The sequence below is a fragment of the Sapajus apella genome, unplaced genomic scaffold, assembly GCF_009761245.1.
Source record: "Sapajus apella isolate SASKATOON/1434 unplaced genomic scaffold, GSC_monkey_1.0 scaffold25, whole genome shotgun sequence".
Taxonomy (NCBI): Eukaryota; Metazoa; Chordata; class Mammalia; order Primates; family Cebidae; genus Sapajus; species Sapajus apella.
The window spans coordinates 7,619,407-7,642,403 of record NW_022436965.1 but is presented as its reverse complement, the minus strand read 5'-3'; the positions used below and the strand labels follow the sequence as shown (position 1 = coordinate 7,642,403).

General features: G+C 41.2%; 1 long non-coding RNA gene across 4 annotated transcripts in view; it reads left to right on the top strand.

The window, feature by feature from the left end:
- Positions 1–19,863, top strand: part of LOC116560019 — a 34,304-nt gene extending 14,441 nt beyond the window's left edge. The window contains exons 2-7 of one of the 4 annotated variants that reach the window (XR_004272742.1): positions 566–699; positions 5,881–5,986; positions 7,157–7,240; positions 8,778–8,941; positions 18,692–18,790; positions 19,823–19,858. This is a non-coding gene — a long non-coding RNA (uncharacterized LOC116560019). Of the gene's footprint in view, positions 1–6; positions 700–5,880; positions 5,987–7,156; positions 7,241–8,777; positions 8,942–18,691; positions 18,791–19,822 lie in introns of those variants that run through there. The other 3 variants (XR_004272744.1, XR_004272741.1, XR_004272743.1) reach the window with 3 other exon arrangements.
- The last annotated feature ends 3,134 nt before the right edge of the window (positions 19,864–22,997 follow it).

Below are 22,997 nucleotides of genomic sequence, written 5' to 3'. Positions count from 1 at the left end.
GCAAGTTTTTGGTTATTTCAGGCTCTCATTGCTTATTTGAGGCTTTAAAGAAGTGGCTATTCATTAATCAGGGCCTGAAGTACAATGATACTGCCATGTTGACATCAAAAGCATAGCAATGGTAATCTACTGGTGTCTTATTAAATTCTAAGAAAGTTCTGTCAAAAACTAGTGAGGGCTTTATTATGCTCTTGCGCTGAGCTTTGTGAGGGTTGAATAGGAAATAAGACGAAGTTTGTGTATGCACAGGATTGTGGACTCCAGAACATCTCCAAGAGTGGTGGTTCTAAAACTGAGGCCCTGGCCCCAGCAACATCTGTCTTGGACGGGAACCTCTTAGAAATTCATTCAAACCCACCCTAGACCTACTCAACAAAACAGTAGAGGTAGAGGGATGAACAGTCTGGGTTTAATAAGCCCCCACCCAAGTGATTCATCATAATCTAATATACCTAGTAACTAGTGTACTGGTTCTTAACAATTTTCCCCTGGTGTTAGCTTTCACCATTTGTATATTTTATGTGTCTGCATGTTGGACTCAACCAGACATTATCCTTACTTTCAGCTGCCCTTGCTAAGAAACAGGCCGCAACCTCCTTGAATTAGGAAGAGAGAAGTACAGAACGTACCTGTGCTCATCACAGAGTTAGAAACAAGAATGTTAACTCTTCTCTGAGTTTCTTAAGATATGGAAATACTGTAAGTATTATATAAACATTTACTTGGTTAATTAATCAAGATGTTCTGTCTATGGAGGACAAAAGCCTTCTGAAAAACTAGGTGGAGAATGATACAACTGATGCTGATTTTTAAAATCTTTTAATATAAGTATTTTAGTTCCTAATTGGTTTCTGTACTTTCCACAAGATTTTATAAATGGCAATTTCTTTTTTTTTGAGACGGTGTCAACCTGTCACCTAGGTTGGAGTGCAGTGGCGCCATCTTGGCTCATTGCAGCCTCTGCCTCTTGGGTTCCAGCGATTCTCCTGCTTCAGGCTCCTGGACAGCTGGGATTACAGGCCTAAATGGTAATTTCTCTTTATACATGTGAACAGGCTGAGAGATGGTAGAATGGGCTGGGCTTCCTTGGGTTCATCAATACCCTCTACTGCTAGGATTTGGCACATTTGTTCTGAACGGTTCCATGAGCATAAAATAAAAGAAAGCCAGGTCTTTTAATGTGGGAGATGCATTTGAAATCAGGACAACCAGTAAAAATACCTAAAGACATCAAAACAAGTTCAATTAACCCTTAGGCCCTACTGAGTGACCACAGTTCATGGACAATTTAGCTGTGTGACCTCAGGCTATCTCTCAACCTTGCCTGTGTTTCCTGTAAATGGGCACAACACAACCTTATAAAGTAGTTTACGTAAACATGTAAGTATATGAAACAATGTACAAAATTTAGTATAGTCATGGCAAACAAGTTTTTGAGGGGCCTGAGGCTTGTGCAATATGAGAGTCCTCTTTAAAAAATAAAATACAATTGCAAAAGTAAGCACAGGGCTGGGAAGGGGCCCAATGAGCCCTGCTCTCCTTGCACAGGAAATCCACCTTTGTGCAGTTACTCTGTTTATTTTAAGCCAGGGAAGGCTTCCTTCATGTGGAGGTGTCGGTCGGTGGCTCCGTCATCGGGCGTGTGCATGACTGTACTTCCCTCTGCCGCAGACACCTCAGCCACCGTCTAGCCAGGCGAACCTGTTTGGTGTGCTCACTGAGTGATGAAGGCGGGTGTGGTTCCCAAGGGAGTGCCCTGCCTCCTGAACATGGCCAGAGGCTACAGAATCAGACTTTTGCCAAAGGAAGAAAGAGAGCCCGAGGCATGTGTTCACCTATGAATGGCTGGATTGGGCGGAGCCTTCACTATCTTTTCAGTTAAGCCTTTTAGTCTTGAAAATGGAAGAGGCAAAACTCAATTCTTAAAGATCACTTCTTAAAAGAGAATTCCATCTGCCTCCATCCTTATCAAATTGCATATCAGAAATGGTAGTTTTGGGGTTGCTCTCAGACCCGAGCCTGCTCCAAGTGTATATCGTACCAAACAGAACACAAACTGAACAGCAAGGACTTAGACCCTGACTTTTCAGCCAGGACTTGGTGCTGGGTTTGTTTTTATGAAAACAAAACAGTAACAACAACCAAAACAATGCTATTTCAGTGAGTTGAAAGATATGAACTCTTCAGCTTACGCTTCTGAGTCTTTTTTCCTGGAGCTCAGGAGATGGCACAGAATAATCGTGTCCTATATTTTTGGATCCCATTTGACTGGGGGCCACAGAGTACTCTATGGATATTTACACTCCTAAAGTGGCACTGTGAAGAATACTCTGGTCAGAAAACACCGAGAGAGGTTTTGTGTTTTTTATTTTTTTGATATTTATTTATTTTTTCCTTGCAGCTCCAGCTCAAAGGAAGAGAGGTTTTGATTTATGATTAGTACACCTCAGTTAGATCCCTTTTATTAAAAAAAATTATTTTGGGTCAGGTGTGGTGGCTCATGCCGCCCGTAATCCCAGCACTTTGGGAGGCCAAGGAGGGTGGACCACGAGGTCAGAAGTTCAAGACCAGCCTGACCAACATGGTGAAACCCAATCTCTACTAAAAATGCAAAAATTAGCAGGGCATGGTGGTGTGTGCCTGTAATCCCAGCTACTCAGAAGGCTGAGGCAGGAGAATCATTTGAACCCGGGTGGCAGATGTTGCGGTGAGCCAAGATCATACCACCATACTCCAGCCTAGGCAACACAGCGAGACTCTGTCTCAAAAAAGAAAATTATATTTTTGATAGCTATTGACCTAGTACTAAAATAGAATGGGCGCATGCCCACCTAGCATTCCAACAGTCTTTTCTGTGACTTTCGGAAATAATCTAGAAGAGGCTTGCTGTCTGTGAATGATTAACAGATTTATCTAGGCCAGTGCCAATGTCTGCAACAGAACTCTAGTTTTTGTTAAAGTGCACATCATTATATTAAGAAAATTTTTAGCAAGTTTTCCTTACTGACTCTTGAGTGCCTAAGAAGCTACAATGACCTGCCGTTCTACAACTATGTGGTGAGAAGCAGCTCTGTGTGAGGCTCTATCCTACGTGATGAGGCTATAGTGGCATACAGAACAGACAAAAATGCCTGTCCTTATGAAACTCATATTCCAGTGGGGGGAGGCAGGATAAAAAAAAAAAAAGATAGATGAAATATATACAGTGTTAGCTAACCGTGTAGCCCTTAATATGGTCCAGATGCTGTTCTAAGCACTTTACAGATATTAAGCCAGCAACCTGACGAAATGGGCACTATTGTTATTCTCAAAGTGAAGAATAGAGAGATTCCATCTTGAGTACCTGGTACATGAACAGTCAAGCTTTGAACTCAGGCAAACTGACTCTAGGACCTACCCATATCTCCACCTCCCTGTTATACTGCCCCTAAGTTGCATACCAATGTCTACTAGCGGAGAAAGTTCTGTGAAGAAAAATAAAGTTGGGAAAAAATAAAGTTGGGAAGAACATGTTTGGGGGTAGGGTGAGCTTGCAAATTTATACAAGGTGGTAGAGAAAGCCCCTTTAAGGAAATGGCACTTGATTGAAGACTGGATCCACATAGATATCTAGAGAAAGCACGTTCCAGGTAGAGGCACCAGCAAGGGCAAAGGTCTGGCAGTAGAAGTGGCCCATGGCTGGGCTGTGGGAGAAGGAGGACAGTGAGACTCATGGGGTGGGAGGTGGGGCAGGACACGTAGTGTTAGCTTTGATGCCGTTACAAAGACTGGCTTTTGCTCAGAGTGAGATAGAATGCCCTGGATGCCTCTATAACAAGGAATGACATGACCTGAGTCATACTATAATAGGAGTTGTCTGGCAGTTGTGTTAAAGGTAGACCAAAGTGAGACAAGGGCAAAAATAGGGAGAGAGAGGGGATGCAATGACAGTAACCCACGCAAAGACAAGGGGGGCTGGAGTCAAGGTGATTGCAGTGGAGGCTGATGAGAAGTGATCCAATTCTGATTATGATCTGAAGGCAGAGTAAGACAGCAAGATTTGCTGTGACAGAAAAGAGTCAAGAATGACTTTAAGATGCTTGGACTGAGCAAGGATAGGGAAGACCGAGGCAGATGTCTAGGGTCACAGAACCGCAGGAGTTCAGCTTTGTGTCTATTATATTGGTGATATTAATTATCCATCTAAATGGAGATTTTGATTGTGCAGTTGGATGAATGAGCGTTGTGTTCAGGACAGCTGTGCAAGCAGGCTGAAGACATAAATTTGAAAGTCATCAGCAGATATCCTTAAAGCGTTGAAACTAGGTGGGAAAACCAAAGGATTGAGCATGGACATAAAAGAGATTGAAGGCCTGAGCTTCCAGTGCTGCTTCTACAGTAAGAGGCCACTTCTATGTGAAGAGGCCGAGAGAGAAGGATTCAGCAAAGTAGACTGAGAAGGAGATGCCTCATGAGCACAATGTCTTGGAAACCAAGAAAAGAAAGTGTTTTAAGGAGAAAGAAATGATCAGTTATGTTAAATGATGCTGACAGAGCCAAGGAGATTATGGCTGAGAATTGGCCATTGAGTTTACAACATGGAAGGCCCTGGAAACCTGGGTATAGGCAGTTTCACTGGAATAGTGGAGGCAAAAACCTAATTGCCATGGAGGGGAGCAGGAAAATAGGGCAGAAGCTGAAGTATAGTGTGGGTTCGAGGCAGTTTTTTTTTTGTTGTTTGTTTGTTTTTTTGTTTTTGTTTTTTGAGACTGAGTCTTGTTCTGTCACCCAGGCTCAATGGTGTGATCTCGGCTCACTGCAACCTCTGCCTCCCAGGTTCAAGAGATTCTCCTGCCTCGGCCTCCTGAGTAGCTGGGATTACAGGCACACGCTACCACACCCAGCTAATTTTTGTATTTTTAGTAGAGATGGGGTTTCACCATATTGGTCAGGCTGGTCTCGAACTCCTGACCACATGGTCTGCCCTCCCCAGCCTCCCAAAGTGCTGGGTTTACAGGCATGAGCCGGTGCACCCAGCCTGTTTTGTTTTTTCAAGATGGGAAAAACCAACAGCATGTTTGTAGGTAGGTAGGCAATATCCTAGAAGAGAGAAAAACCAATGATGCAGGTAGTGAATCCCTGAGTGCTGTCCTTGATGAGGGTGAGGGAGGGGCCCTCCTGTTGGCCTGAGATGGGCTATGTAATGGTGGGGAAGGTGGAGGTAGGCAAATTGTGGGATGTGGCAGTAGAAGGAAATAAGTGTCTTATTTCCTTAGGAAATAAGTCTTAGGAAATAAGTGTCTTAGGAAATAAGTCATTAGCAGAGAGTGACATGAGAAAGGAGATGTGGAAGGCTTGAAGAAAAAGGGAAAGTGTGAAATGGTCTTTGAGGAGAACAGGAGAGCAATGGGTTGGGGAAATGGATCTGATGGCCAGGTGTCTTAAGAACCCCTTGAAGTTAATGAACATGAATTCAAAGTGAGGCAGCAAGTTGTGGGTGTGTGTGAAGGACAGACTCTAATGACTGACCATGGAATTTAAAATGGGTTAGGAGGGCTGCGATGGTAAGGGAAGATGGGAGAAGGGCAAAGGTGGCAGGTTCAATGGATCGTGGCTCCAGGGTGGAGGTATTATTAAAGTCTGAGCACTCAAGAATCAGCAGTGGTGATTAGAGATGGGGTGCTCGAAACAGGTTGTGGAAGAAGTACAGTTGATTAAAATGGCACCGTCTAGATGGGGTCACAGTAGTGAGGAGCTGAGGGAGGTGTTTTACTAGATAATTTATTTGGTTAAGTAATCACACTTTTCTCTCAATCCTGTCCTAGTTGAAGCTACTTCAGTACATTGTTCAGAAGTTTTATTTCTCAAATAAAGCCTAATGAAATTTTTGTTCACTGGCAGTCCATAGGCCATGAATGACACATCGTGACTCATGGATGCCCCGGCTCTTTGCATCCTGCACATAGACACGTGACAGACACTTGATGAGACTCCTTGATACAAAAAGGTGGGTTTAAATCCCACATGAACCCTAGCGTACATGCTTGGGGTTGATGAAGTACACTTGAGTAATTTCTGTAAAGCCAGTGGTTTAAATAGGGATATCTGATTTAATCTAACCAAATATCAGATTACTGCATTTCCTTTTGTGGTTGCATATGCATTCTGCAAATTGGTATTCTTTTAGTGTACCTCTATAGGTACACTACATACCTATAAAACATTAATCAAAGCCCTTAGATTGGCTGGATCCCTCCCCTCCACCCCCAATCCCGCCGAGCAGTTTAGTTAATTAAAAAGAAAAAATATCTCAAGAATACAAGCTCATATGAATAATCTCATTTTAAAAAATAAAGATTTCTAAAATTCCCAAGTGAGCAAAGGGTGAGCAAAACTTTGACTTATACTGTCTGTATTAACTGTAGTGCTGAATAAAAATAACGGTTAAGAATGAACGAGATCCGAAATAAATGAAGGTGTGAGTGTGCCTAATCTGGAAACGAAGTGCCATCCTTTAGAAAAATACTGTCAGCAGGGGTTTAGTTGGCCAGAAACCACTGGCAAGCCCAACGTCTTCTTCCCTGAACTTTCTGGCAGTTCTCCATTTGCTGCATTTACAGGAAATGGGGAAATTGACGAGGCTCTGAAATGGCCATGATAATTCTTTTTAAGAATCTTCGCCACAATTACACTGGCACTGTTCAAGGGCTTTTTTTCTTTCTGCTCATTTTAATGGCCTGAGATAATAGATCAAAAGGAAGGCCTGTCCTCAGATGTGTGTGAAAGCACAGAAGAACAGGATAAGACAGGAATCAAGGCCTCTGCCACTGGGGAATGCAGGTTGCTATATACCAGGCAATGGGTAGGTTTCCAAGGAGATGTGTCAGTGCCGTGGAATGCTGCAACTAGGCTGTGCCCGACACAAGGAGGGGGTGGGTGCAGGGAACCTGCTGGCACATTAGAGGCCTTTCCATCTCAAGGTAAACTTTGGAGAAATGTATGTCTGTGAGTTTCATGTATGGGGAGCAAATTTTGAATTGCTTTCAGAGAAAAATATATATATACTGATAGAATGAAGATAATGGTAGCCACTGTTTGACCAAACAGATGTAGAAACTTGACAGGCTGATCCAACAATAATCTTCTCCCATTTTCTTTCAAATGCACAGCCCCAAAGCATATACTTTTTAGTTTTACAAGGAAGGAGTCTCTCTAAGAAAATGTTCAAGTGGATTTTTGGCTACCCAGCAAATTATTCTAAGTAAGACATGGCTTTTATTCTAAATAAATACATAAATAAAAGGGTGTGTGTGTGGGGGGGGTGATTTTTAAGAGCATGGGAATGCTAGGACAGTCTGAGCATGTGTGTTTTAAGGGAGGCATAGAGATTGCCTCCTTTTGGGGGAGGGGCAGGATGCATGCCTCCAAAGGGTGCCCAGTGTCCTGGAACACTGAAAGCACATTCTCAGGACATGCAGAGGTAACTGGTTGGAACTTGCCAAAGGATGATTTTCCATTTGGCTCACAGCGATTCATTTATATTGGTTTTGACCATCCCACTCATTTTATTTTTAAGTCCTTATTCATTTTTGGGTCTTTCCATGTAGGGTTAGCAAGGAATTACTAATTCCAGATCTGCCAACTGTGGCACTCAACAGAAAATTCCATCAATCTGGGGGAATCGGCTTCATGCTATTTTTTGGCCAGTGTTCAGTGAAAGTAAAATAATTCATTCAAGCAAAGACTGGATGGGAAAACTTACTTGAGGAGAAAAGACAGATCTCCCATAGAAGAATGGCAAATGACCTCTGTAGCTACTCTGTCCTGAAGGAGGTGCAGGGTAACTCCCACTCCTCAAGTGCGGGCAGCACAGAGCCACTTCCCCTCAGAGCACAGTATGAAAAAGGGCGGGGAGAGGGACGTTACTGTGGACAACATGACAAACTCTGCTTCACCCGGGGGCTCCAGAGTCACCCCAACAGTGAGAAGTCACCCTGATAACATGCACTCTTGACACAATGAAATGAAAATGGCACTTGCCTCTGTGGTCTTCCTCTCAAAACCAGTAACCCCGTTCCATTATAATGATGAGAAAAATATCAGACGCATCCCAACTGAGGGATGTTCTACAAAATGCCTGACCATTCCTCTTCCAAACTATCAAGGCCCTCAAAAACACGGACAGTCTGAGAAGCTGTCACAGCCACGAGCAGTCTAAGGTGACAAGCAAGTGTAAGGTGCTATCCTGGATGGAACCCTAGAGCAGAAAAAGGACATTGGGTAAAAACTGAAGAATGTATGAAGAGAATATAAACCTTAATAATCATGTGCCGATATTGGTTGATTAATGGTAACAAATGTACCTTCCTAATGTGGCATGCTAATAATTCCCCTAGTAATGGGGAAAACTGAATGTGCCGTGTGTGGGAATTCAGTTATATTCTCAATCTTCTGTAAATTTATAGCTGTGAAAAAAAAAAAATCTGTTTAAGGAAAAAATTACTTGACTGAAAGACAACACTCCAGCCACCCCACCCACACCACCCACCCCTGCTTTCACAGAGTCAGCCTGATGCAGAAAGTCTAGTCATGAATTGCGCAGTTCTGGGTAGTTGGAACCTTGTAAATATGGATGATGCAGCAGGTGATGTTGTGAAGAGAGGTGCATTTCAGAGCTCCCAGCTTCCCCATTCTGGATGTGACTCCCCCTCCCCGCTCCCCCATAATGGTAGGGCTAATACTTACATAGTATATTGGGCTTAAGTTTGTAGCCCACGTGTTGCCTTTCTCCTTCACAGCAGCCAACACTATGAAATACTGTATCCATGAAGAAAATGAGACCTAGAGAAGTCAAGGACCTCGCCGAAGTTCCCTTGCCTGTAAGGATGAAGCTAGGATTCAAATTCAGACAGCCTGGGTTCCAGAGCCAGCATGCTTTTGACCTCGTTCACTTCTCTTCCAGGTATTCAGAAGCTCATACTTTTTTAAAACAGAATTATCCTTAGGATAAGAATGGTCAAGTTCACTACAACCCATGGTGTCAGCTGTACTGTGTAGACTCCATCAAAAAAATAACGGATGTGGGGTGGGTGCTTGGAGCAGGGGAAAAACACCGCTCTCTGAAGTAATGCCTGGTTAAAATTACAGCGTTGGCCCAAATCCTACACTCAGATCACTGCAGGACCTGGAAGATACTGAATCCCAGCCTATAGTCAATTCTAGCCCTAAAACTAATGTTGTTCCCATTTGATGTCTTGAAAACAAACCAGCGTCGGGGCATTTTCAAGTGGTTTCTATAATAAGCATTAGTAAACCCACAGGTGTGCCTAAGTGAGGATTTGTGAAGCTGAGCATACTTTCCCAACCCTATATTTCATAAAAGTTGGCACCCTTTTATTTACAAAATGAGATAGAATTGGATGTACTAGTCCAAATGAAGAGAAATAGGTTCTCTTTCTTGTTTGAAAGAGATGTACGTAAGACTCTCAAAGATGTACGTAACAATAAGTTATTCAAAACAGCAACTTCTCAAATCCTGCCCTTTTCCATAAATTTCTTTAAACAGAAAGTTCACGATTTAATAAAGACCCTTGGAAAGGCTAGTCAAAGAATAGGCCCATTTAGTAACTTCATGAATGTAGGAGCTAAAAAATAAAGTCTTCCATTTTGACTTCCCGCTGGAAAAGTCAAAGCTAGTTCAGACCATTTGGAGGGAAGACTGCATCTCTAGAACATACTGTTTACTTTTAAAGTTTCCTGGGAATGTGGGAAGGTGACAAGTTTTCTTTTTTTTTTTTGTCCTTTGGTTGTCTGTGTTTCTAATGTTTCTACAATGGACATGCATTGCTCTTTTCATAATAAAAATAAATGAGAAAAGCTATTTTTAAAAGAAAGGCTAGATTGCTGTTTGGACAGGAAATCACTTACCTACCTGGAAAATCATTAATGCGAGGCTGGGCACAGTGGCTCACGCCTGTAATCCCAGCACTGCTAGAGGCTGAGGTGGGTGGATCAGCTGAGGTCAGACATTAGATACCAGCCTGGCCAACATGGTGAAACCCTGTCTCTACTAAAAATACAAAAATTAGCAGGGCGTGGTGGTGCATGCCTGTAATCCCAGCTACTGGGGAGGCTGAGGCAGGAGAATCGCTTGAACCTGGGAGGCGGAGGTTGCAGTGAACCAATATTATGCCATTGCACTCCAGCCTGGGCGACAGAGCAGTACTCCAACTCAAAAAAATAAAGAGAAAAAAAGAAAATCATTAATGTGAACGTGGAGAGGAGCCATTCTGCCTGTGGCTGACCAGGCATTGCAAAGCAGTGCCCTGCTTTTAGGGCTGATGTTTCTTCTATGACTGCAGCAGGACTCTGGGGAATTCCATCTAACTCTGTTGGTGGGTTGAAGATCTGGCAGATGGTTTGGATAGTCTGGTTCCATGGAATTAAAAAATAACTTCAAGTTAATCCAACAAAACAATATACAGCCAAGGTTGGAACACAGATCAATGTCAGGAACGGATACTCATCACTCTGAAAGACAGAAATACGGGTGGAGTCAATGGGCTTTTGAAAGTAAAGGCTTTCATTCTGAAACTTGGGTGCTCAGTTCTTTTTCAGCTTTGCTTAGGAAAGAACCAAAGAAAAAAATAACCTTCGGTTGACATGGGAGGAGATCCACATGGAGTCCAAACTTTCCTTCTCTGTGTAGGAGGATCATAGTTGAGGGAATTAAACACAGGGCTGAAGTAGACCCACGTTAATGTAAACCAGGGCTTGGCAAACTTTTTTTGTAAAGGGCTGGAGAGTAAATAGTAGAGGCTTTGGGGCTTCATGGTCTTTGTTAGAGCTATTGAATTCTGTCGTTGCAGTAAAAGTAGCCATAAACAATATGTAAAGGAAGACATAGCTGTGTTTTGATAAAACTTCCCCCAAACAGCTGGCAAGCAGGATTTGGCCTGGATCTACAGTTTGCTGACCTCTGGCCTAAACCAGTCGTAACCATCCCATCCCTTTTGCCAGTGATTAGCATACCTAGGCTTAAACCAATCAGCACAAAGCATTTTCCTGGTGATAATTAGGTTCAGAGATGGCATATGATAGGCTCAATCAAGAAAGATTTTTGTTTTGAGTTTGAGGGAGAGGATCTGATCTCTCCTGTTTGCAAAAATAAGCACATGTCCAACCTTGATTGCTGCTGGCACCCAATCTACAACTATGAGGGGAACAAGCTTTCGGATGAAGTGGATGATGAAAGACAAAGATAGAGCTTATATTTTTGATGATATTATTATTGAACTACAGGATAATTTAACTCTATTTCCCATTCATCCTCAGGATTTTCCACATGTAAGCCTGTAAATGTGCTTATTATAAATGCCATTTTCAGTTAAGATTTCTGTTACTTGCAGATAAATGTATCCCCAGCTGATGGAAAGTTTAAAAATAAGTTTATGGCTCTCAAAGTTTGCAAACATTGAAGTGAGTTAGTTAACATCTGCTGCCATAAAATTTCCTTCCCATCATTAAAAATTAACATGAAAAAGAGAATAAAAACTAACTTTTTAACTGCCTAAAGTGGTAAATGTGGGTTTCCCAGGGGACAGGGAAGATGTCTCAGTTTGTTTTGTACAGCTATAATAGAATACCAGAAATAGGGTAATTGATAAACAACAGAAATTTACTTCTCATAGTTCTGGAGGCTGGGAGTTCAAGATCAAGGTGCTGGTAGGTTTGGTGCCTGGAAAGGTCTGGATTATCACTTCCAAGATGGCACCTTAAATGTTGCATTAGCCAGAAGGGAGGAACATTTTTCCTCAAATGGCAGAAGAGCAAAGGAGCCAAGAAAGAGAACCCATTCCTAAAACCCCTTTTTGCAAGGAATTAAACTGACCCATGGGGGTGGTTTAATGCCTACTCACCTCTATGGGTCATACCTTTTAATACCATTACAATGACAATTAAATTTTAACATGAGTTTTGGAAGGGACAAACATTTAAAGTGTAGCAGAAGTTTTGATTAAATGACCCTTAATTTATGGCACTGTGGAATACCTGGATTGAAGGTCGCTTTCCCTGTGCTGAGACCAAGAACTTGAATGCAAAGACGCGTTAAAGATTTGAACTTTCCCTCTGCCTTCCATTAACACCCTTGGTCTACGTGCAAGTCTCTTCCCTTCTTAATCTTCACAATCTAAATATAAGGAATGATTTATAAGCATCAGCATAAGAATTATCTCTCTCTTTTTTTTTTTTTTTTTTGAGATGGAGTCTTGCTCTGTCACCCAAACTGGAGTGCAGTGGCATGATCTCGGCTCACTGCAACCTCTGCCTCCTGAGTTCGAGCAATTCTCCTGCCTCAGCCTCCTGAGTAGCTGAGACCACAGGCATTCGCCACCATGCCTGGCTAATTTTTGTGTTTTTAGGAGAAACAGGGTTTTACCATGTTGGCCAGGCCAGTTTCGAACTCCTCACCTCAGGTGATCCACCCGCTTAAGGCCTCCCAAAGTGCTAGGATTAAAGGCATGAGCTATTGTGCCCTGCGTTATCTCATTTTGAAGTTTACTGGTTCTTATACAATTTCTATTATAGTTGTATGCCATTCTTCTATATTCATTTTAGTTGTATGAATGTATGGCTTGGGATTATTTCAATAAAATAAAAAACTTGAGTTTTGGAATAGTTTGTCCTCCAGCAGGTCAAATCTGAATAACATTAATTATCTTCCTAACTTTTTTTTTTTTTTAGACAGAGTCTCTTGTCACCTAGGCTGGAGTGAAGCATCGTGATCTCGGCTCACTGCAACCACTGCCCCCTGGGTTCAAGTGATTCTCCTGCCTCAGCCTTCTGAGTAGCTGGAATTATAGACACCCACCACCACACCTGACTAATTTTTGTATTTTTAGAGAGATGAGGTTTCACCATATTGGCCAGGCTGGTCTTGAACTCCTGACATCAGGTGATCTGCCTGCCTCGGCCTCCCAAAATTAGGAAAGGCATGAGCCAGTGCACCCAGCCTTTCCTAACATTCTTAAGGGGTAATTTAATAAGGTACAACTTCTCTCCTTTAAACTTAGATATAGAAAGGTGAGTGATTCAACCTTATAAAATAAGTACAAAACATGTATCATTTATTCATTCAAAAAGATATTACTGAGGGCCTACTAAGAGGCAGGCGCTGTTTCATGCTTGCTACAACGCAAAGTCCCTGCCATCATGAAGCTTATATTCTATAAGAGGAGACAAATAATAAATAATGAATCTTATGTTGGGTGGGATAAGTAATAAGAAAAAACATAAAGCAAAGGAAAGGAATAGAAGCTAACTAGGCAGGGGCAGGAGGTGGTCTGTGATTGTAGGTACCCTCAGGTGGGGATGAGCTTGGAGGTGGAGTTTGCTTCTTGGTTTGGAAAACAGCACGGGGACCAGAGTGGCTGGAGCAGAAAGGATGAGGGAGAGAATGGCAGAGGGTGAGTTGGAGAGGTGGAACAGGGCCTATCACGTAAGACCTGAAAGGACACAGAATGACTTTGGGTTTTATTCTGAGGAAGATGAGAAAGATGGGAACACTGGAAGACTCCCCAGCCTATAGACTCTCTGACAAGCCCGACTGACCCCAGCATACCAAAGACAGTAATATTTAAGATCCCTTACTATTCATCAAGCTGATTTGTAGTCTTAAACAGTTGAGTAGTCATTTATTAGAAAGATCAAAGTGGGGCTGGGTGCAATGGCTCATGCCTGTAATCCTAGCACTTTGGGAGGCCAAGGCATGTGGATTGCTTAAGCACAGGAGTTTGAGACCAGCCTGTGCAACATGGTGAAACCCCATCTCTACAAAAAATTAAAAAATTAGCTGGGCTTCATGGCGTGTGCTTGTAGTTTCAGCTACCTGGGAGGCTGAGGTGGGAGAATCACCTAAACCCAGGAGGCTGAGGCTACTGTGGGCTGTGATCACACCACTGCACGCCAGCCTGAATGACAGAGCAAGGCCTTATCTAAGGAGAACAAAACAAAACTGTAATATTTACTAATAAAAATTCAGGGTCAGAAAAATTTATGTAACACACAAGATAATTTCACAAGAACTTGGGGGCGAAGCTATGGGACTGCTGACAAGCAGCAGCAGCATTTTGTTACAAGCAGTCAGTGTGAAGGAGGGACTTGGCGTGATGCCTGTTTATGAAAAAGGTTCCAGAGAAGGCCTTGGACCTGTGCTATTCAATTAAGTAGTCACTTGCCACAAATGGCTATTAAAATTAAAATTTAATTAAAAATTCAGCACCTCAGTCACATTACACATGCGGCTGGTGCTTACCCTATTAGGGAGCACAAATATAGAACATTTCCATCATTGCAGAAATTTTCACTGGATAGAGCTGCCTGAGATTCTAATTCCCCTATACAGACAGGGTGTCAGTCTGATAGAATCTCTCATAAAGGTAGGCAAGCAACCTACTCTGGAAAAGGAAGCATGGTTTTCTGGAGACAGGATCACACTAAAATGGCTCTTTGGGAACATCAATAAAGATAAGATAGAAGAATAGCCATTTGTCTAGATGTTCAAAAAATTACTAAGATTCTACACCAAAAATTATTTTAAAAATTTAAGCACCCCCAGAACTAGAGATAACATTTTGCTATACGTACAGAACTGCTTAGAGAGAATGGGCAGTTTTTTTTTTTGGGTGAAGGAAAATGTGTTGGAAGAGATATCCCCCAAAGATTGGTATGGTAAGCAATGTTTTCTACAATGATTGCAAATTACCTGGAACACATAATATATGGTTTAATCTTCCAGATGGTATTTCACTGAAGTTGATGCTGAATATGAAATCAGTGCAGAGAAAAAGAAACCTTTTGGAAAAGCTCATAAGAACTAGAGTAAGCAGAAAGATGAAATATGAAATTCAATGAAAACTGGCATTATATTAAAAACAATCCAAACTGGAATTATTAAATGATGGAATCTGAATTATCAGCTTCATACCAAGAAGTCATGTAGACTGATCCTTTGGTTTTCATTTGCTGCTGATGGCGGAGGAGGAGGGCCAAGGCATGCTCAGCAGACACTTGGGTGCAAATTAGAAAATGTGACCCCTCCAGGCAGAGGGCTAGCAAAAAGAAGCTTCTCTGGGTACCTCAAGAAAACTAAAAATACAGCTACCATATGACCCAGCAATCCAACTGCTGGATACACCCCCAAGTAAAGGAAATCAGTATATCAAGGACATATCTGCACTCCCATGTTTGTTGCAGCACTGTTCACAATAGCCAAGATTTGGAAGCAACCTAAGTGTTCATGAGCGGATGAATGGATAAAGAAAATGTGGCATGTATGCGCAATATAGTACTATTCAGCCATAAGAAAAAAATGAGATCCTGTCATCTACAACAACTTGGATGGAACTGGAAGTCGTTGTGTTAAGTGAAATAAACCAGGCACAGAAAGGCAAACTTTGCATGTTCTCACTTATTTGTGGGAGCTAAAAGTCAAAGCAATTGAACTCATGGAGACAGGGAGTAGAAGATTGGTTACGAGAGGCTGGGAAGGGTAGTACGGAGTAGAGGAAAAGTGGATATGTTTAATGGGTACAAAAAAAAATTGTTACAAAGAATGAGGAAGATCTAGTATTTGATAACACAACAGGGTGACTATAGTCAATAATAATTCGATTATACATTTAAAAATAACTAAAAGAGTATAACTGCATTGTTTGTAACATGAAGGATAAATGCTTAAGGGGATGGATACCTCATTTTCCACGACATAATTATTATACATTGCATGCCTATATCAAAGTATCTCAGGTACCTCATAAATATGTATACCTACTATGGACCCTTAAAAATAAAACATAAAATTAAATTAAAAGAGCCTCTCTGAACAGAGCAATTAGAGAAAAGTTTTCCTTCCTCTAGATGCATGCAGGCCTGTGCCAGGGTGCATGGCATGGCAAGGTAACCTCTGTGCTGAATTTCAGTGTTCTGCTAGTCCCACCCTCTGAACCGTCCTGTGCCAGATGCCAGGTGCTGGACTTAATCATACTAGGTGACCTGTCTGGAACACTCTCCCACCACCATCAGAAAAAGTTATGCCCCAGTATACAAGCTGCAGTGTATTCAAATGTAAGAAATTCTTACAATCTGATTGTTCATTGTCAAGACCCATGGGAAAGCTTAGAAACTTCCTAAGGAAAGTAACCAAAATCATCACCAGGACAGGATTATGGAAGAGTCTAAAAGTAGGATTTTTTTCAGCCTGAAAGGCAAAGGAACATATGAATAAAGTTTATAAAATCTTAAGAGACTGGAAAAAAGGATTTAGCAACTCCGAAAGCACTAGAACCAGTGATAGTTGTGAGGTCCTTGTATGAATAATATAATAAAAGAGAGCTGATTTTATATATCAGACCAACAACACCTAGAAAATACAGATATTTAAAAGAGTTGGTTAAATTTTTGGATGATAATTCCATAGCATGTGAATTAGGGAATATCAGGATCTTTTAGACTTTTCCTAAACATTGAAGTTGGTGTAATGAGAGCAAGCCACTCCCAAAACATCCGCTGCTGCTTCTGTCAGATACAGCTTGGTTCGATGTAAGGCCACATTGGTCTGAATCAACATGGCATTTTCTGTTATCACTCTTTCAGGTCTGTCTGTATTTCAGAGGAAAAATCAACAATGTGGTTGACTAGTTAGACAAGATCTGGTTCTAAAAGGAAGCTCATTAAAATAATTTTTATTAAAATAAATGTATTTATCAAGTTAACAAAAATTCTTCAGAAATTTCCAACAGGAAAGATTAGTGTGCAGATAACAATGAGACAGTTTCTTCTAAGATGGGTTTTACATTAGGCCTTGAAGGGTCCAAAGATTTAGAATTGCACCCTCCACCCCTTTTAAAAGATAATTTAGAGTGCAAGATTAAAACCTAGAAACTAAATCAACCAAAGTCCCCCAAATCTTACTTAAAAGGAGATTTTCTAGTAGAGCTCAAGTAATACATATCCATGTGTGTGTAAAATTTTCAGCAGAAGTATAATTCACTGTAAACCAAAAATGTATCTGAGGCAGATCTCAATCAATTTAGAAGTTTAGAAGCCAAAGTTAAGGACAATTTACACCTGGAAGACAGATCTATGCCTTTCTCCAAAGATGATTTTGAGGGCTTCAATATTTAAAGGGGAAAAGGTGGGTATTAGGGAAAGAGGGAGGAATTTTTTAAAGATGAGTGTAGATAAGAGGCAAACAGTTGCATTCTTTTGAGTCTTCGATTAACAGTTCACATGCAAGGGTGGGTAGAGAAATAGTCATTTATGTATTCTTCTAGCTCAGTGAATCTGCATTTTTATAGCAGATAAATACATGGCAGAGGAAGTGATCAGAAATGCATTTGTCTCAGGTGAGTAGAGGGATGACTTTAAGTTCTGTCCTCTGTCCTGTACCCGTGAAGATAAGCCATCAGTGTACCTTGTCAGGGTGAAATTCAACAGAACTTGATCTTGGGGCCCACAGGAATTTCCTAGAGGGCAAATTGTGAGGGAGGTATGTAGCTTTTTATTTATTTATTTATTTATTTATTTATTTATTGCTCTGTCACCAGACTGGAGTGCAGTGGCACGATCTTGGCTCACTGCAACCTCCACCTCCCAGGTTCAAGTGATTCTCCTGCCTCAGCCTCCCAAGTAGCTGGGACTACAGGTGTGTGCCACCATGCCCAGCTAATTTTTGTATTTTTTAAGTAAGGACAGGGTTTCACCATATTGGCCAGGATGGTCTCGATCTCTTGACCTCATGATCTACCCGCCTTGGCTTCCCAAAGTCCTGGGATTACAGGCATGAGCCACTTCACCTGGCCTGTAGCTTTTTTATCTTTGTAACTATCTTATTTAGAAACAAAATGGGAGGCAGGATTTGTGTAATGCAGTTCCCAGCTTGACTATTCCCTTTGGCTTAGTGATTTGGGGGAGTCCCAAGATTTATTTTCCTTTCCTTTCACACTGTTTTATGTTTACCTGAGACACACAGATGTATTCAATTCCATATAAACAATTCTGTTGCAAAACCAAGTAGCCATATTCTGCTTAAGCTGAAATTTTCTAAGTTAATTCTAAGGGTTGTATTAATAGAGGACACTGAGAAAAGAAAATAGCAAAGGCATTAGTTAATCTGATAAAGTGATGACAATTAAACCTGTTTTACTTTGTATTCACACAATAAAAAAACAGAGCACTGAAATAATTGTCCAAATAATTCAGTCCTAAAATAAATTCTCCTAAAATAGCCAGGTGGTTGAGGCAAATGTGTCATTTTGGTTTAAGTTGACTGAATCACTGAAATAATTTTCCTACTAACTCTAAATAAACATATTGAGGCAATAAGAAATTTTTAGGTTGCGGGGATGAGAAATTTTTAGGTTAGTGAGGAAGATCTCTAGATTTTTCTGTGATTATTTGTAGCTCTGTCCATCATTGCAGCACAGTGGAATAACCAATCTGCAGGTTTCCTGTAAAAGAACCACGCAGGAATGTTTGGGGATTTCTGTGTAAGCAAGCCCTAGAAAAGCTGAGTTCGGGGATATAGCTGCTAAATTCCTGAGCTGTTGTACATGGCACAGACTCTTTCCACTATGCCGAAAATAACTTCCAATTGTTCTAAGGCGTTCAAGAGTTGAGTTACTTAATAAAGTGCTCTTATATCTGGATTAAGGTATCAGACCAACAGAAAACCATACAAGACCTGATTGGACGATATAAAAGGATGTTGCATAAGAATCTGAAGTCGTCATACACTGAAGAATAACAAAAGGTAATATGACAAGGAAAATGTACCCCTAATAGCCAAACCTTGCTTATTGCTTACCTGCTGCCTAGGGGTGACGATAGAGTATAGTATATGTTAAGGAATAGGCATGTCATATTTTATTAAAGATCCAATTCAAACTTTTTTTTTATATGAAGAGTGTATTTGTTTTAATATTGTAGTTGAATAATGATAATTTGTTTTATTTATTGTAAACAATAAAATTAAATTAATTTTATTAAATAATAAATTTGTAAAATTATTAAAATTATTAAAAAATAATTTAATTTTATTATTTACAAATACATTTAGAAACATTGTTTCTTGAATTTATTTCTTCTTTACAAAGGCAAAGGTAGGATCTCTGATCTAAGGATAGCCACCTCTCATTTCTTTTTTTTTTTTAATTTAACTTGAGGTGCATGCTATATCTGGCATTTCTCCCCATGTTATCCCTCCCCACCCTCCCCGCCACCCCTCATTTCTAGCTTATCTTGTCAAGTCGGCATGTGATACAGCCCTGACCTCCATCACTACAATACAGATAAGAATTTTCACTGCAGTGGTCTCCTTTGCCTCTCTCATTCAAATCCAAATATCTGTGGCCCAAGCATAAGCATGGTTGAGGAACCAGGGGCAATGTTTCACCTACTAATCAACATTTCACAGATGCATGGGTGACCAAATTTCAGTTTATGGGAACACAACAGCTGACACACTCTTGAAATCTACTAAATGTCCCTCTCTCAGAAGCTTTTGCCCTCTGTTTTGTTTTGTTTCTTTCTATGTCTATTTTGCTTTCTCTCAGTATGTGCCCCTTTCCTCTGTGCTCCTTCCCTTTCTCTCTCTCTCTCTCTTTTTTTTTTTTTTGACATGGAGTCACGCTCTGTTGCCCAGGCTGGAGTGCAGTGACACGACCTCGACTCACTGCAATCTTTACCTCCGAAGTTCAAGCGATTTTCCTGCCTCAACCTCCCAAGTAGCTGAGACTACACGTGCATGCCACCACACCTGGCTGATTTTTTTTTTTTTTTTTAGCAGAGATGTAGTTTCACCGTGTCGGCCAGGCTGGTCTTGAACTCCCGACTTCAAGTGATCCGCCCGCCTCGGCTTCCCAAAGTGCTGGGATTACAGGTATGACCCACTGTGTCTGGCCTCATTTTTTGTATTGTTAAGCTAACAATTGATTTAAATATTTCTGTCTATAATAGCTACACCAAAAAAGATGCAAATGAAGTTCTTCATGTGTTGATTTCTCACCATATCTCTGGCCCAGGTGTACCACCAGCCAACCACAGAAAAAGGATTATGTCCCTTTAATAAATAAAAGGCATTATTTTAGTTCTGGTCTGGCCTCTATCGCTCCTTGAAAACTAGCTGTGGGCACACCACATACGTTTGTGCATAAAATGGAAGCTTGCCACTTCAGCCAGGGTTTTGCTTCAGAGAACATTGTTTTCTGGAGTCCCGCCAGCCTCAGAGAATTTACCCAGACGATCCAGGAAACACTGAACCATTTCCATTTATGGACATTTTCCTTTACCAATTAAGAACAAAGGGGAGTTAAAAATTTTTTTTCCTGATTGCTATATTTTACAGTTAAACTTGTAATGTGAATGCTGACATAATTAGAACTCTCTGGGGAGATTTTTTAAAGGGCAGGGAACAGGGACCAACAGCCCTGTCTATTGCTGGCATGTTAACAGCCAGTGCTTCAGTTTTTATCATAAGTGAGTTTGAAAGCGGGTGACATGCCAGACATTCCTTCTGAAAGTAAACTAAGGTAATGATAGAATTCAAGGGAAAAATCAACACGTTACTTATAATTCTATTTTGGGGGTTGGGTGGAGAGAGGACCATTCTGTGAAATGATTTACACAGCACTGAAGAAAGAAAAGTCTCCTGGGTGATGACTGGGCTGCAAAAGCAACAATGAACAAAGGGGACTTCCAGGGCCTCGGCCTTCCTGGCCACACCCTGTGGGAATGCCCTAGGCCTTTTCCGCGCTGTGGTTGGAGAACCTCTACGTAGAACTTTATCCTCACCGGCACCAGGAGTTACACTCTATATGGACAGCTCTGGGGAGGATCAGATGAAAATCCAAATGCTCACTTCCTAGAAAAAAAGTCTGAGGTGGGTTTAAATTTCGTGCCCCTAAGGAAACATTTCAAACAGCATCTTCTACTTTTTGTAGATTGCCAAAACAGACAGGTTTCCAGAAGAGAGGTCCTCCTGCAATTCTTGGGTAGTGTCTCTGCTCCAAGGTCTGAGCTGGCAGCTTGGTGCTGATCCAAACCAGTAGAGATGTCAGGCCTGGTTTTGTCACACAACTTATGCAAACGCTTTTTTTTTTTTTTTGAGAGGGAGACTCTCTCTGTTACCCAGGCTAAAGTGCAGTGGCACGATCTCAGCTCACTGCAACCTCCGGCTTCTGGGTTCAAGCGATTCTTCTGCCTCAGACTCCCAAGCAGCTGGGATTACAGGTGTGTGCCACCACATGTGGCTAATTTTTGTGTTTTTTAGTAGAGACGAGATTTTGCCATATTGGCCAGGCTGGTCTCGAATTCCTGACCTCAAGTGATATGCCCACCTTGGCCTCCCCAAGTGTTGAGATTATAGGCATGAGCCACTGCTCCCAACCTGGAATTCAATTTATTTTGTCTTTTTTGTTTATATTTCCCTGTGAGGGAAACAAAAGTGTCTATTTTCTTTATTTTATTTTATTTATCTGTACAACAAACTCTCATGACACAAGTTTACATATATAGCAAACCTGCACATGTACCCCTGAACTTAAAAGGTAAAAAATAGGGGGCAGGGGCTCAGGCCTGTAATCTTAGCAGTTTGGGAGGCTGAGGCAGGTTGATAACTTGAGGTCAGGAGTATGAGACCAACCTGGCCAACATGGCAAAACCCTGTCTCTACTAAAAAACACAAAAATTAGCCGCATATTGTGGCGCACACCTGTAATGCCAGCTACTCAGAAGGCTGAGACAGGAGAATTGCCTGAACCCAGGAAGTGGAGGTTGCAGTGAGCTGAGACTGTGCCACTGCACTTCAGCCTGGGTGACAGAGCAAGACTCTGTCTCAAAAAGAATAATAATTGAAATATTTGGTAAGCAAATCTATAAGTAAAGGAAATTTCCAGATATGCAGCAAAAATGTGAATTAATTAACAGCTTCTAAGTAAATATTGGTAATCTGGGCATGAACCTGGTTTAGGCCAAGAGTTCCACAAAATTTCAAAACCATGATTCAATAATCAATTAGTAGAAGGGTTGAAGCAAAAATTTCATCTTTCTCATATGGTATTTTTCAGTAATTATAACAGAAAAATGATTAGTGCTTAGTCAGTGGTAATAATTTTTAAAACAATAATTATTATTCTTATTATAGCTATACCTGTACAGTACATATTATGTGCCTGGTGCTGTTCCGAGTCCAAGATAATTCATTACCTCTAATAAACCTACTAGCTAAGTGTTTTATTATTATCCCCATTTTGTAGATTAAGAAACTAAGGATCAGAGAAAGCAAAGTAACCTCGTGATGAGCAGAAGCCAGGATTTGGCCCTGGGAACCTGCCCAAGCCTCCTCAACTTTTAACACTCTTGACCTCAGTAATGCATTAGAGAAGAATTCTCAGATTGGTGAAAGGGGTCGATATTGTCCCTGAGCAAGGGTAAGGGATGAAACCAGAGCAGGGGTGTCAAGCCTGAGCCAGACAGTTGTTTGGATGTATGGAGAAGCCCAACATAAGGCGATGCGAAGAGGTGGGAACTGAGAAAAGTTGGGGAGTGCCCGCCTTAAAGCGTTTACATTTTAAAAATATGTTTCAAATCCTGCACCGTTTACATAAAGAGGCTGCCGGTGGGTCTGGTGCCAGGGGCTTGCTGACCATTTGCTGCCCCTGGTCCAGATGACCTCTGAGAGTCCTTCCAGAACTAACATCTTGGGAAAAATTAGAAATATTTGTTCAGAGTCCTTTATGATGTGATAGTCTACAATCTGGCCAGGTTATAATGGTCGTTGATAATAACCTTTGATTGCATGTTGAATTCATTCGGTGTTGTGAATTTGTCTTTTTTAAAGGTACTTTTTAATCTGACCTAACAAAGAGCTTATGGATTGTGGAGCCAGCTTGCCTGGGTTTGAATCTAAGCTTTGTAACTTACTAGCAGTGTGACTTTATGCATGTTATCTGACTTTCGCA